General features: G+C 39.3%; 1 protein-coding gene across 5 annotated transcripts in view; it reads right to left on the bottom strand.

The window, feature by feature from the left end:
• Positions 1-14,392, bottom strand: part of ankfn1b (ankyrin repeat and fibronectin type III domain containing 1b) — a 150,472-nt gene that overhangs the window by 36,449 nt on the left and 99,631 nt on the right. The window lies entirely within an intron of this gene.

Below are 14,392 nucleotides of genomic sequence, written 5' to 3' on the forward strand. Positions count from 1 at the left end.
CACGTCATGTAAAAATTCTCAACAATTATTAAGCAAACTTTTAGATCAACATGGCCAAAGTGGACAACGATCCAAAGATAATTTTAAGGCAATTCAAAACCCTGCAGAAAAAAAAATACAGATGAGACAGGATTACATAGATGATGCCCAGGCGTTGTGCAGGATTATCCCCTTTCCCAATCTCACACACATGCTTTTTCCATTTCATTATGAAATGGTAAAACAATAATAATGGCTCATACATATTCACACACGTACATAGATCTCCTCTCAACCTGAGCCAAAAAGCATTTTAGTCTCCATGGTGAGCTCTGTTGGAGACAAACTACATGAATGGTTAGATCAAGATTTGTGCAGATGACAGAGGCGCTTCTTGCCACTCAAAAACAAGACTTGCATCTGCCATCACTCTTGTGGATTTATGTGAGATGCTTCAGAAATGACTGTGAGCATAAGGCTTTGATAAAAGAAAAGATTAATAAAAGCATATACAACAGTTCATGGCATTACCAGATTGCTGAAAAGTGAGACGTGATATGGATGAATGAGAGTGTGGTGATTCACCCCGTTCCACCTAATTAAACTGCTTGAATGGCATAAGATCACATGTATTTTTATTTATTTTTTTACTCTTGATGAAGACGTCTGAGAGGCTTTTGAATGAGTAATTTGTATGATTTTGCCCAGGAGACTGCTTTGTTGTACAAAGGAGACAGAAGGTCTGAGTGTATCCTGACAAGTGTAATGCATCTATGAGGGAGGACTCAGATCTAAGAGAATGATTACTTAAAAACATGAAATTTGGATCCAGACCTTTGTTGCATCACAGACCTTTACATATTCCCCATTGCTGCAAATGAAAGACTGATGTGAGCTTCAAAATTCAATTCAGTGAAACATTACAAGATAACCTGCCTCTCTGACTTCTTCTTCTGATTTCTTTCTTCTTTTTTTAAAGTTATAATAAGAAAGACTTTTAGTTTAAAAACACAACAGCAATTTAAAAATAAATGAAATACAGTGACACTGTTGTTAACATGCTAACCAGCCAGTAGTAACATAAAACTCAAATTAGATTTCAAACTGAGACAACTAGAATTTGACCGATATAAGATTTCAAGACCAAATCTAATAGTTTAGTGATTTAAATCAAATAGTGCAACTTTTCTTTCTTTTAGACACACGAAACATAAACAGATTTATCTAACATGTTTTATGTGAATTATTATTTGATACGTGTTATGTGTATTATATATTTATAAGTCATTACTTAGATAACATGACTACGCAGTTTCATAAGTAATGCATGACTTTATTGTAACAAGTTGTTTAAGAATCAGTTATTCTTTGTCTGACTGTTGTTGCTTTTGGTGTTCTTGTTGACAAATAGGGAAGTTGCAGTGTGCACTCTGGTGGACAAACTATGTAACCTCAACACTCATAAAATGGTTGAAGGGTGTTTCACCTATCACTTCTTTAGTTTTTACAAATATTGTCATCGGCTGTTATAAATGCTAATGCCAATATTTCGGCAAACAAAGCTAATTGCCCGACCCCCGCCTTTATACACTATATTGACAGAAGTATCCACTTGTCTGCCTTCACATGCATATGAACTTGAGTGACATTCTATTCTTAATCTATATGGTTTACCATGCTTGACCCATGCTTGACATATAACCAATGTTTAGGAGTGTGTTTATGGGAATTTTTGAGCATTTTCCTGGAAGAGCATTTGTGAGATCAGACACTGATGCTGAATAAGAAGGTCTGGACCACAATTTTCCACTCCAATTCATTGAGGTCAGGACTCTGTGCAGGCCAGTCAAGTTCTTTCACAACAAACTTGCTCATCCATGTCATTATGGACCTTTGCTTTATGCACTGGTGTTCAGTCATGTTGGAACAGTAAGGGGGCATCCCCAAACCTCTCCAACAAAGTTGGGAGCATAAAATTGTCCAAAATGCGTTGGCATGCTGAAGCATTACGAGCTCTTTTCATTGGAACGAAGGCCACATGAAGTTTGGCGGTCTGTAGCGATAGACTCTGCAGAACGTTGGCCACTATGAACCTGGACATTACCTGATCCCATTCTGTGATTTTGCATGGCCTACAATCCTAGTTACTGTTGTTTCCAATCACTTCCACTTTTTTATAATACCACTAACAGTTGACTGTGGAATATTTTGTAAAGAGGAAATTTTACAACTGGACTGTTGCACAGGTGGCATTCCACAGTGGAATTCACCGAGCTCCTGAGCGCGACTCGTTCTTTCACAAATGTTCGTAGAAGCAATCTGCATGCCTATGTGCTTGGCTTTTTACCCCCGTGGTCATGGAAGTGAGTGGAACATCTGAATTCAGTGATTTGGATGGGTGAGTGAACATGTCTGGCAATATAGTGTATACCAGTCAGGGTTGAGAGACAACCTTATGTCTATTCTGCCCTCAGTATAGACATATTTATCACTTTTACATCTTAACCAGTGAACAAAATGAAAAGGAACTACTGGAGAGCGGCATGGCCAACAGATAAGATGGATGATTAAGGCTTTTTTTTGGCTTAACATGGACAACCACTCTCTTGCTACACTTAACACTCCTTCCCACTCTCTTTTTGACATTTCCTTCCATTAGGCAATGCCGAAAACTAGAGGCCCGGTCTCCTCTGCAAGCCAACGTTAACCCGCAGATCAGATTTCTGTGCTTTGGCAGTGTCTTCTACACTGATGTCAATGTTAAAACTCAAGTATATGAACACCAAGATGAAAGTGATTTCTGCATCTCAGGGCTGATTAAAGGGGTAATTTCTTCAACCTCTTCTCCTACACCATTTTCTACACATTGTGCCTTTAAAAAGACATGAAGACAAACATCTAATGCGACTAATTAATTACCAGTGTTATTTTCCCCCTCATTCCAACCAGTCCACATCCAGGACAGGCACCATTAACCAACAAAGAAAGTTTTCCTTCGTAATTGCAAAACATTTCTTTTTGATTAAAGACAACTTCTGAAAATTTGCTCTGATGCTGTGCAAGTTATTTCTCTTCAGACCAGCTGCCATAAGCTGAGATGAAAATGCAGTTCTTGTTCAAAATGACCTCATGCTATGGCTTATCTAGTAGAATAACAACAAGCCTTACTGCCTGTGTTCCCACTCCTACACCCTCAACTACTGTTTCCTGACCCAACGCCAACATCTCCAAAGAGCTGGTTGACCTCTAAGACAAAGAGACATATTTTCCTGTATGAATCACACAAATGGGGTGTGGGATTTTAGTCATATGGCAGAGAAACCCCTAATTGACGGCATTAAGCTAGGCTGGGCTTCTTCTTCTTCAAGGGCTTTTAATTAAATTAGCACACAGGCTACTGCCAACAACTGACGCTGATGTCTGTTTTCATAAAGTGTGGACTTGACTAGTCTGTAAAATTCTGATTTATGAATAGATTTCAGGAGCGAGGAGTTTGGCTCATCATCGGTTGTTAATGAGTGATTTACTTTTTATGGATCTAATACGTTTATTTGGTGATTTACATAAAGAATTCAGTGTAAAAACTTCAAACAAACCTTTGGATCAAATGCATGACATGTACTGACCGTAGGATAAAAACTTCAATGCCATGAAAACACATAGGATCATGACTTCAAAGACACGGGGACCAGTGGACACAGAAGAGGACTCAGGGAATCCCTTTGAGGGGTTTACAGGAAAACTGCACATGCGAAGCAGGTGGGTCTGAGTGGAGGGGGATCTGCTGGCAACTGGCTGCCCCTTGGCTCCCTGAGAGCGTCAATGCTGGCTCCACCCCATGCAGCTGTCCCTGATAACATCACCACAGAAGGCATATTGCGATGACGCAATCCCCTTGGAGGCCCAGGATATCCCGGTCGATTATCCTCTCATCAGAATTACATTTTCTCTTTCATTTTCCTGGTGTTGATTACAGTTAGAAAAATCAATGATTTGATTGATCATTTTTCATTACAGAATTGACACTGGAGGAGGGTGGGTTATCCACACGCAACCGATGACATTTTTAATCTATACCACGACCATGAAAATGCAGACAAAGGAACGAGATGACGCAAATGCACTTGCTGAGCTGCCCTGTCCTCTTTGAAAACTTCTGAATGGCGTCATACCTGTGTGTCAGTCCTCTTTTGCTTGAAACATAGAACATAGAAAAACAACAAGCACTCCGCCAAAGCAGCTCATTCTTTGGGCAAAATGTACTTTTAAGTTGTTCTGTTCTATTCTTTTGGAGTTTAAGAAGCTGGTAGTGCAGTATGAACGTGTAGCATTCATTTAATTGTTTAGTAAATCTGTTTAAATACTTCTTTTATTTTAAAAAAAGTTATTCAGGAACATCGTACATGCATTCAAACTGTTGTGTATTCAAAAAGTTATAACCTGTGACTGTACTGTACATAAAAAAGTGATAATAAAATAACATGGCAATAAGAAACTGTCTTAATAGCTCTATATAGCAATTTAAGAACTTTGACCATCAGATCAAAGTGACAATTTACCTTGAAGGAAAGGTCAGAGGTCAAATATGACATTTCTAAAATCTTTATACAATACTCTCTATATGTTGACAATATGCACCACAATTGTAAGAATCATAGTTTCTAGTTTTTAAGTCTTTTTGTCAGTTTTCAAACAATAAAGCACTAAGTTGACTTTGAAGAACTTCTTGGATATGAGCCGAATATTACTGGATTGTTAGCATGACTCCACTCTACACCCCGACAAACTTTGATCAGAACTCATTCAAAAGTTGTCTAATGACACGCACGCAACCAAAAAAAACTTCTTGGAGGAGCTAACTGAGTTATTTCAGCCTCCGTAAAGCATGGATACAGAACACTCTCTGAGCAAAAACCATGTGTGCGCTGACAGGATCCCCTGCAGTGGATGCTTTCTTTTCTATTGTTGTCTTTGATTGCATCCATATATGTACATTCATATGAATTCTTTCGTTATTATTTTTAGATTTTATGTGAATCTGTTGTGCAGCAGGTGAAGGTGGAGGAATCCATTTTATCTTTATACATACCAACCCATATACTGTTTTACTTTATATCTTTTACCTGCAATGCAGGGGTGTCAAAATCAGTTTAGCTTGTAGACCACATGCGGCCCCTTTGATTTTAAGTGGGTCAAACCAGTGAAGTTGTCTTTTTCTGTTATTGCAAAATTTAACTACACATTTAATTCTTGAGCTACAGTACATCTCTTTTATACTGTGCTAGTAAATCAAAGAAAACTATCAGCGTGACTCTTTGGGGTTAACGTGTAAGAAATCAGTGCATTAAAAATGTTCTGGTAGCTCATTGCCCAGACTGTTCTGTAATTCAGTAAGTTTTTTTTAAAATTCCACATAGGAGGTTATCAGTTATCAGAAAATTATCAGTAGGAAAAGTTGTAAATCTTATGAAAATACAGTTAAAAGTCCAAAAATCTATGCCCTCCTTCACTTTTTCCAAAGCCTTCTGGGACTAGAGTCTTTACCAGACAGTTGCTGAAACATCTCAACAACTGTTTGACGGATGGCCTCGAAAATGTAAAGAGACTTGTGGTTATAAGAAGATAAAGCCTAAAGAATTTGGTAATCCCCTGACTTTTCTTCTAGCACAAAACATTAGGTTCAAATTCTTGCATATTAATGAAATCTCTTGCCAACTACCGGATGGATTGTTTTAAGCTTCACTATAGATATCCTTACCCTGAGGATGAGTCCTAATAACATGTGGTTCCCATATTGATGGATTGGCATTAATTTTTGTACAGCCATGCATAGCTCGAAGACATTGTGTTCTAATCACTTTCAGTTATCTGTTGCTTTCCCTCTAGTTCACTATGGGCCCGAAATGTTTCAACAGCTTTGTGATGGATTTCTATAAAATCCAGATACTCGATGCAGAATGAACCGTAATAACGTTGCACCCAGTTTTCTATTTAAACTGCTTACATATAGGGAATTTTAAAGCTCAAATGCTGACAAAATTCTAGTCTTGGTGGTTCTTTAAGCATTAACTGGCTAATGTTAGCATTTTTTTTTTACTAAGATAGTACAGACCCTGGCCTCAAGTGGCTACCTGTACATAGGAAGAAACTAGCAGCTACAGTATGTAGCTGCTAGTGATGTAATCTCAATAAAATTAAGTACAGGTGGAAAAAAAACATTGGTGATGCAATCTGATTAAAGAAATCTCAATTTTGAGATGAAGCAGCTACCAATAGGAGCAAAGACAACTTTTTTAAGAAGCAACATTGTTGGAACTAAAAGTCCAGTCTCTCAGTCTGTCTGCGTTCCCAACTGCTTTTACCACAAAAACCTCAATAACTACAACAGTGACAACCATTCCAATAATATATTCCTCCTATTTGAAAGCCTACCACTGCCTCACTCCAATGTGACTTAGATTATCCACTCACCAGTAAGTTTTCCCAATCCTGTAGCACAAAAGTGCTTTTGTCAGCACTGAATGGCTTGTGTGATGATACTGAGAAAATGTTGACCTGCGATTACATGCACACCTCCAGCCGTTACACACACATTCATAGTGTCACTGCGACAGATTGCTTTCTTGCAAACAACTCACCTAATGCCACTTTTCAGCTCTTGTTCTGTTGCCATGGCAGCAATTAACCGTTCAGAGGTATTCATGTGCAGAAGCTCTGCTAAAGAACTAATTGTTCTCACTCAGAGTACACAAAGCTACAGACGGTGCACTTTGACCCCCGCTTACAGCCTCAGTAACCCACTATTCGAGAGCAGAGTTAAGACTATATGGAATTCTAAAAATCAATGAAGCTTAAATGTGTTTAACACTGTAGAGTTACAGTGCAGACACTATTAACCTATTTTATTACTTTTAATGGTTAAAAATACATCTTTATAAATTATTAATAAACATAAACAAACCCGATTGACCAAGTTCCCAAGCTGGTTGGCCGAAAGTTGCAAAAAAATCCCCAAAAGAGAACATGATTTTACTGGGGGGTTTTTTCTATTTGAATTTTAGATTTTACATAACATATCTGAATCCTCTAAAGAATGTAAAATCAAACTCCTTCTAGAAATCTCTTGCCTATGTACCCTCTCTAAATAAAAAAGAAGCATGCCATAACTTTAAAGTCCAAATAACTGACACATTGCAAGGCAATAACTGGTGGTACATAAGAAAAAATAACTCTAAAAATGCTCAAATTTATAAACCGCACTGTGGTCTTAGTGGATGTATCTTCAGTGATATATCAGTACAGCAAATTAGTTCTCTGTTCTGCTTTCCCTCTTTTTGAGCTTTGCCTGCAGGTCAGTTCAATTTACCCTTATTTACTTGATAAGCACCACCTTGATGAGTCATTAAGTCACCACTCTAGAAAGTCAAATTAAGGGTGAATTCATTAATAGTGTCAACATGTTTTAACACATGGTCAATACATTTGCCTAACATGCAAAAAAATCCCGGTTCAGGACCAGAAGGAGACTGAAATCCCTGGAAGGGCTGCGGTAGGAAGGTCATCCGGTGTATAAGCTTGTGCCAAATCAAATATGCACATCCATCTGCTGTTGCAACCCCTTGTGAAGAAGGGAGAAGCCAAAATAAGCTCAGTTTATCAATAACTGCACCACATCAGGAAGCGATACAATATCCCCTCACCCAAACAATTTGGTGACTTAAGGTTATCAAAGTAATTTTATTCAACTTATCAACTCAATCTGCCTCATCCCATGCTATGGATATGCTAAGACCAGAAAACTACATTTTTACTATCATAAGCCTGTGCCCTTGCACCAGTCAGTCAATGCAACAATGGCTCTGTCTCACACATTTCCTGCTTCAGGTGTTGACTGACTCTTTGGTGCCATTTTTGCCATTAGGAATTCTTCCACAGACCTTTTTTGTCCTAAAATGTGTTGAAATGTCTCCATCCGTGTAATGTCTCTGGTAAGATTATTCTTAAATACTGTTTTTTTGTATCCGTCCACACGTTTTATTTACATATTTGATAGATCTGATTTGGGAAATATTGTGACAAGCATGCTCTGCATAGCTTCTCAAATCATAAAGAGGGTTTTGTGTGAGATGTGTTTATAAAGGGATCCCATTGAAACCAGCAGAATGCTATGCATTACACAATCTATGTGGTCTGTCTGAGGTTACACTGCCCTTAACCACTGATCTTATGTCAGATTACTAAGGCACAGACACTACAGTAAATCATGAGCATGACAGACAAATACCTGACCCTGTTGGAGCAATTATGGGCAATGGCTCCCTACCTAAAACAACTATTTTGGAAAGTAGGGAAAACAAAGCGCTAGGATTGCTTTCATCTGTGTCTCCCGCTATGGCTTCTTATCCCTGCCAATGGAACACTAATACGCCAAAAAAGAATGTAGCCCCCCCGACCAGTACAAGAGATACAGGCAAAAGAAGTGCATGCAAGCTCAAATGCTCATAAGCGAGTGCGTACACGTACACAAACATAGTTTAATTGATGAACGTACCCCTCAATGTGTTTCATTAGGCAAACAAAAAGGCTTTCAGTGGTCCAATCATAAAAGAACACAGCCAAGCTATGAACATTGCTAATTAAAATGTGCTCAAAGAACGCCTTGTATTCCACTCACCATCCCCATCCAAACCCAAGTCTGTGTGCATGTCTCTCTAACATGGTCGGGGCTGCTTTTATTTCACTTGGACTGAAGTCTCACTAATAAAATACTGATATTTCTTCAAGCTAACAAGCTTTCCCTTTGGTTATATTGTCTGAGTGTAATGCTCAACCATTGGTAGCTGCGATGGTCAATAAATAAGAAGCAATAACACAGAAACTTCTTGAATACTGCCTGATACAATTTGGATAGCTTTTCGTTGTCATCATAAAACTGTCTAAATAAATGCGTCAGAATTATACAAGGGAGTCAAAACAGCGATATGTAGTTTGGAAGCATAATTCTTTGAGCACCCACATGTTCCAAAGGAGAGAGGAGGCCTTTAGGAGTCAGTTCACTGCCTTGACAAATAAATCCTAATGATCTAATCACAACGCTACGTGCCAAAGGAAGGGACTCTGTTATCGTCCTACGTGCATCTTCTCATATGCTGCCCATCCACCCACTGCGATAAACAGAGATATTTCCATCTTGGCTTTTTTCCCTCCATTCCTTCATTTGCAGATCTCTGAGTCACAGTCATCGTTTCATCTTCTTCTTTTTTTCAAACGTCTCTCTTTTATTACTTTGCTCTCTCGCTCCTGTTTTCCGCAGAGTCGGCACATACAGAACTCGTCAGAGAGACAAAAATGAGGGAGGAATCCAGCGCTGCTTTTCACTTCGGTTGGCTCCCTGTGGTGTTGGGTTTGATACCATTCCCTCTGTGTCCCCCCTCTCTGTTTGATGTGTGGCATAAGGCTGACTCAACACAGCCAGATATACAGATGATGGATTTGCAGTAGAATTAATGTTGAGTTGAGCTGACAAGCACATGGAAGCCAGCAAATTATTAGAGTCTGTAGTTGGAGTACCATGCCACTGAGAAAGGACGGGCAAAGCAAACAGTACCACAGACAGTTTTCACTTTCCACCCGCACTCGGTTAGGTGGGATGAGATAATTGTGAATATAATTTGGGGGAAACTGATCTGGGCTAAATGGCTATCACGTTGGGTAGACATGGTAACACTCAGCCGAACCTCATAATACCCCAGATGTCTGTGCCAGTTACAGGTGTCCCGAATCCAACGTGAGCCAAGGCACTGACCCAGTCAGTCATTAGTGAGACACAATCAAGGAAATACATACAGTACCATAATAATATTTACATGTCTCGGCAGCTGGTTTCATCTGATTTATAACCTGTAAGCCTCATTACTGACGCCACCCTCATCAGTTTACATGACCCACTAATAATGCTGCACAGAATCTTACAATTATCCTCTTAATCTTCATATAAAACTCCACATAATAGTCCAGCTGGCCTCCTGTGAGACACAGAAAAGCTGATAAAACTTTGTGGAGCCTGTATCTTAACCCCCTGTGCTGTTACATTCAGTACTGGAGCACTGCTGCGGGTCTGCAGAGCCTCATGTCTGACTAGTTGACTAATTAAGTGAGGGTTTGGAAAAGCGTGAATATACAGAGTGTCTATGTATTTCAGACTTGGTGTCTTTACAAATTACAGTAAATTGAAGATTTCTAGGCCTAGCCTGCTGGAGATGGACACCCCGCTAGTATCATGTTTAAGGCCTAACACTGACACACAAGCTCACGGCATCCCACTTTTCCCTATCCACCCACAATTGAGCATGGCGTCGAGATTCCAATCAGGGTTGAGCCAGCAGACTGAGAGGATTATTTATGCTGGAAGGGATAAGGAAACCTCGAAGAGGGAGAGACATGTGTTTGTGTGTTTATAGCAATTCTATACTTGTGAGAACCAAAGATTAAATATTTAGGCAAAATTTACCAAAGTTACTTTTTCCTCCAGTCTCCACTTACAAAATAAATTTATTTAGTTGAATATCTGGTAAATAGTTAACACACTGTAGCAAGAATATAGAAGCTGGGAAAATATGCATATTAACATCTACAACTAGACAAACCTTGAACATCACGCATGTAGAACGCATGGTGTGAAGGACTATTTTTTGTTTCTAGAAGAAGCATTTAGATCTGATGGCTAAACACTTTTATTTGACTGCAAACCGCTTTTAATTAAGAGGTCTGTAGAAAACTGTGAAAGTGAAAGCAGTGGACTGTTGATTAAATTTTTTTAATGTTTGTGAGATGTGCAACATACTAGGACCAGTTTTGTTCTGATGCAAAGATTTGTAGCTATAGGAAGATGTGAAATGAGTATTTTGTATGTGAAACAGTTTTTTTCACTGAAATCTGTGAATTATTGTGATGAATAATTGTTATCACATTGATCATTTTGGCTGTATTCATGCAGTCGGGGTGGAAAATTTTAGTACAGCTACTTTTATTCTGCAGCACAGATTGAAATCTCGTATTTAAGCTTTCTTGACGTTTCTTTAAGGCATTTCAGGAATAGTTCTCCAGGGTTCTTGAAGAACATTCAAAGCTCTTCTTTGGATGCTGGCTGCCTTTTGTTCTGTTTTCTGTTAAGATAATCCCACACTGCTTCGATAATGTTGAGCTCCGGTCTTTGGGGAGACTAATCCATGACTGATAGAGACCATTTAGATGTTATTGCATGGTGCAAAATGAAGATTGCCACAGCCACTGGCTGAAATAAGCTCTATACCATAACAAAGCCTCCACTGTGTTTACAAATGGTTTTAGACACACTCTGTCGTACCGCTCTACTGACCTCATCCATACATAACAATGACAATGATGATGATTTGAATCAAGAAATTCAAATGTGGATTCATCTCTCCACCTGTTGCCACCAATTTTCAGTCCAGTTCTTGTCTAACCTGGTATCCCTCAGCCTTTTCTTCCTGCCTCACTTCCATAAGAAAGGCTTTTGTACAGCCACTATTCAGTCTCATCAGAGACCATTTCTGATGAGGCTTCAGCAAACAGTAGACGGGTCCCCTCGGGCCATTTGGATCTCTCAGATCCTGTATCAGGTCTTTATTGGATATGTTTGTCTGTTGTTGTTTTTTAAGGACACTGCACACCATACAAAGATATGCCAAGTTTTCAGCTAACAGCTCTTTGGGAATCACCTTGTAGGTGCTAAAATACAAATTTGTCCCTTTCGACCTGTGTTATGTGTGGTATTTTTCAAATATTGATCTAAAGAAATGGGAAGAAATTATGTGTTTTTGTGACAGTCAGCAACAAAGCACCCAACGACACAATTTAAAATGGGCTCTTTGTCTGTTATATGTAGACACAACAGTGATTCATACCATGACCTGATTGTTCTTTAATGCTTGAATGATTCATAGGTCAGCATTAAGTGGCTTAACAAAAAAACAGCTTTCCTGTGAAAATGGTCAGGCACAAAGACCATATCATGGTCCCCATGTTAATCCTTGTGTTTAGATTCTTAGGGTTATTTAAGGTTTTTATTTTGATTTATATTCCTTCCTGAGCATCATAAGCATTTACTCCTTGTCATGTTGATCTACTTAATGTTTAACATTCGTGGAGATATTATTCCCCTCTGGGTTTCCCCTTTCTGTTGTTGTTCCTGCTACACTTCGGTAATCCTTCGCTTCCTGTGTTTTGGCTTTAGTTTTACTCCCCTTCTGTCTCATTGTCTTACCTTTTTGTGATTATTCTCACATGTCTCATTTCTCACAGCTGATTCCACTCATCATTTAGCCTTCCACGTATAAACTGTCCTGTCTCCCCTTGTCTTTTGTCGATTTGTCTGTAATCTTACCCCGTGTGTTTCCCCTCTGTGATCTCATGCGGATGCTGTTGCCTTGCTTTTGGACTTGCTGTGGAGTTCTGCTATTTAGTTTACTGGACCTTGCTACAGCCTAAATAAACGACTTGCCTTTTGTTGTTGGAGCTCTGCCTCTCTGGGTCCTCGAACGACATAAATCATGACAGAAAATGAGTGACAATGAGTGAAAAAGCAGCCAATGTCCAAAGAAAAACTCTGACAGAGCTTCAGGAAGCCTGGAGAACTGTTGCTCAAGGCCACTTAAAAATATACTTAAAAGTCTGCTTTCTTGAATGCAAAATGTAAAAACATGGAGGGTGGGGTAGTTTAAGACATTTGCACAGTACTCTACACGTAGATCACAAACTAGAGTGCCATTTTAAGAAACTGTCATAATTTGAGGATAATTATGCAAGTCCTGCAGTCTTTTGCATACCCATGCACTCATGGGAACTCAAATTACTGTCATTGAGGAGGTTTTTAATGTCTTCTAAATACTTAACTGGTCTAAAAACATTACTTCTTGTCAGCAGCTAAATTATGAGGGATTCCTGAAAACAGGGGCTTTCATCATGGTCACCATGGTTTCCATTCTGGGAAGGGGTGAGATGGAGAATGGATTTCATCCTACTTTCCTTCAGTCATAGGTCTACAAGGGAAATTCTTCCATAATAGGAAAACAGAAACGTAAGAAATGCAGTTCGGTTTGGTTTCTTAATTAATCCAGAAGTCGCCTGTTGAGAGGAAAAAAAAACTTGATGGTCTTTGAGTGACCTTGTATTTGTGATCAGAGTTAAAACGCTGCGTTGGCCTATTTGTAGCAAAGAAGAAGAAGAAGAAAAAGCTTAATCCTGAAATGATGGTTGCAGTTGTAAGCCAGCAAACTATGAGAATCCAAAGTGTTGAGATGTTTTTGGGAAAGCTGATCAAATTTTGACGTGTGGTTTCAATACTGGTTCGAGAGGTTTGGTAAAGGCCTTGTTGTGCAACATGACAGAAAGAAATTTTCCCTAAGAACTCCCTTAGCTGGTGTGGTTGCAGGGATGGAGTGTTTTTATGTGAGTTCGTGCTTTTGTATTGAAAGTTAGAATGGAAAAGGCTCTGCTCCGTAGAACAGCAATGTTCAAGTACTCTAAATCATGCTCTCGCTTAACGACTCTCCCTTCGCATTATCTTTCTCTTTCTTTACTTTGCACACTCACCTACATGCAAATACACAATTACAGCCTCGATGCTTTACCAACAACAATGGCTGTCTCTCCCCGCTCCATTCCTTGGCCTGGCAGCCTGTTGTTGGGAAGTTCTCAAACAACCAAACCTCACTGCAGCCAAACCACATCAAATACAACACGCAAACACGCAGTAGTGTAAATTCTGCTAACAGCACGCCCTTTTCATGTAATGAAACAACACTGGATAAATACTGTAGGTACAAACACGCAGGCAAAACATGTGCGCGCACATATTCGCACTGGATCAACTGTACAAATAGTCCCGAGCTCAGACAGTCAGCCAGCAGCAGTCTCCTCCAGCCCGCTGAGTTAGCTCCCACTCTTACCACCATTACCACTATTGTAAATAATCCTCAGTATGTATTTACTTGGGGATTTCAGAAACCTGAAAAAAAGAAAAAAGAAAGAGGCGAAAAGAAAAAAAACCCTGGAAAAATGAAGGAATGTGTTTCACGTCGGTCAGTCAGCGGGAACCCTCATGCCTTATTGTGTTTCTGCTAGAATTTGCTTTGGATTGCTTTGGGAGATGAGATTGAGTCGTGCGGTGGATATTCACTCCATATCTGTGGACTCTGAGTTTGCTCGTTATGTTTTTTGCTTTTCTTTTTTCCAACTAATGCTAAAAGGGGGAATGGAAAGACGTGACGGCCAAGGTCTTTACAGCATGTAGGGCACACTGCGGTGGATCGTGAGATCATTGAAATCATGACCTGTTAAGTGTTTCACTCTGAAGTGTATATGTATGTATGTGTGTATATATATATATATA

Source organism: Pundamilia nyererei, unplaced genomic scaffold (assembly GCF_000239375.1).
Source record: "Pundamilia nyererei isolate P.nyererei 1_Seehausen unplaced genomic scaffold, PunNye1.0 scaffold00223, whole genome shotgun sequence".
Lineage (NCBI taxonomy): Eukaryota > Metazoa > Chordata > Actinopteri > Cichliformes > Cichlidae > Pundamilia > Pundamilia nyererei.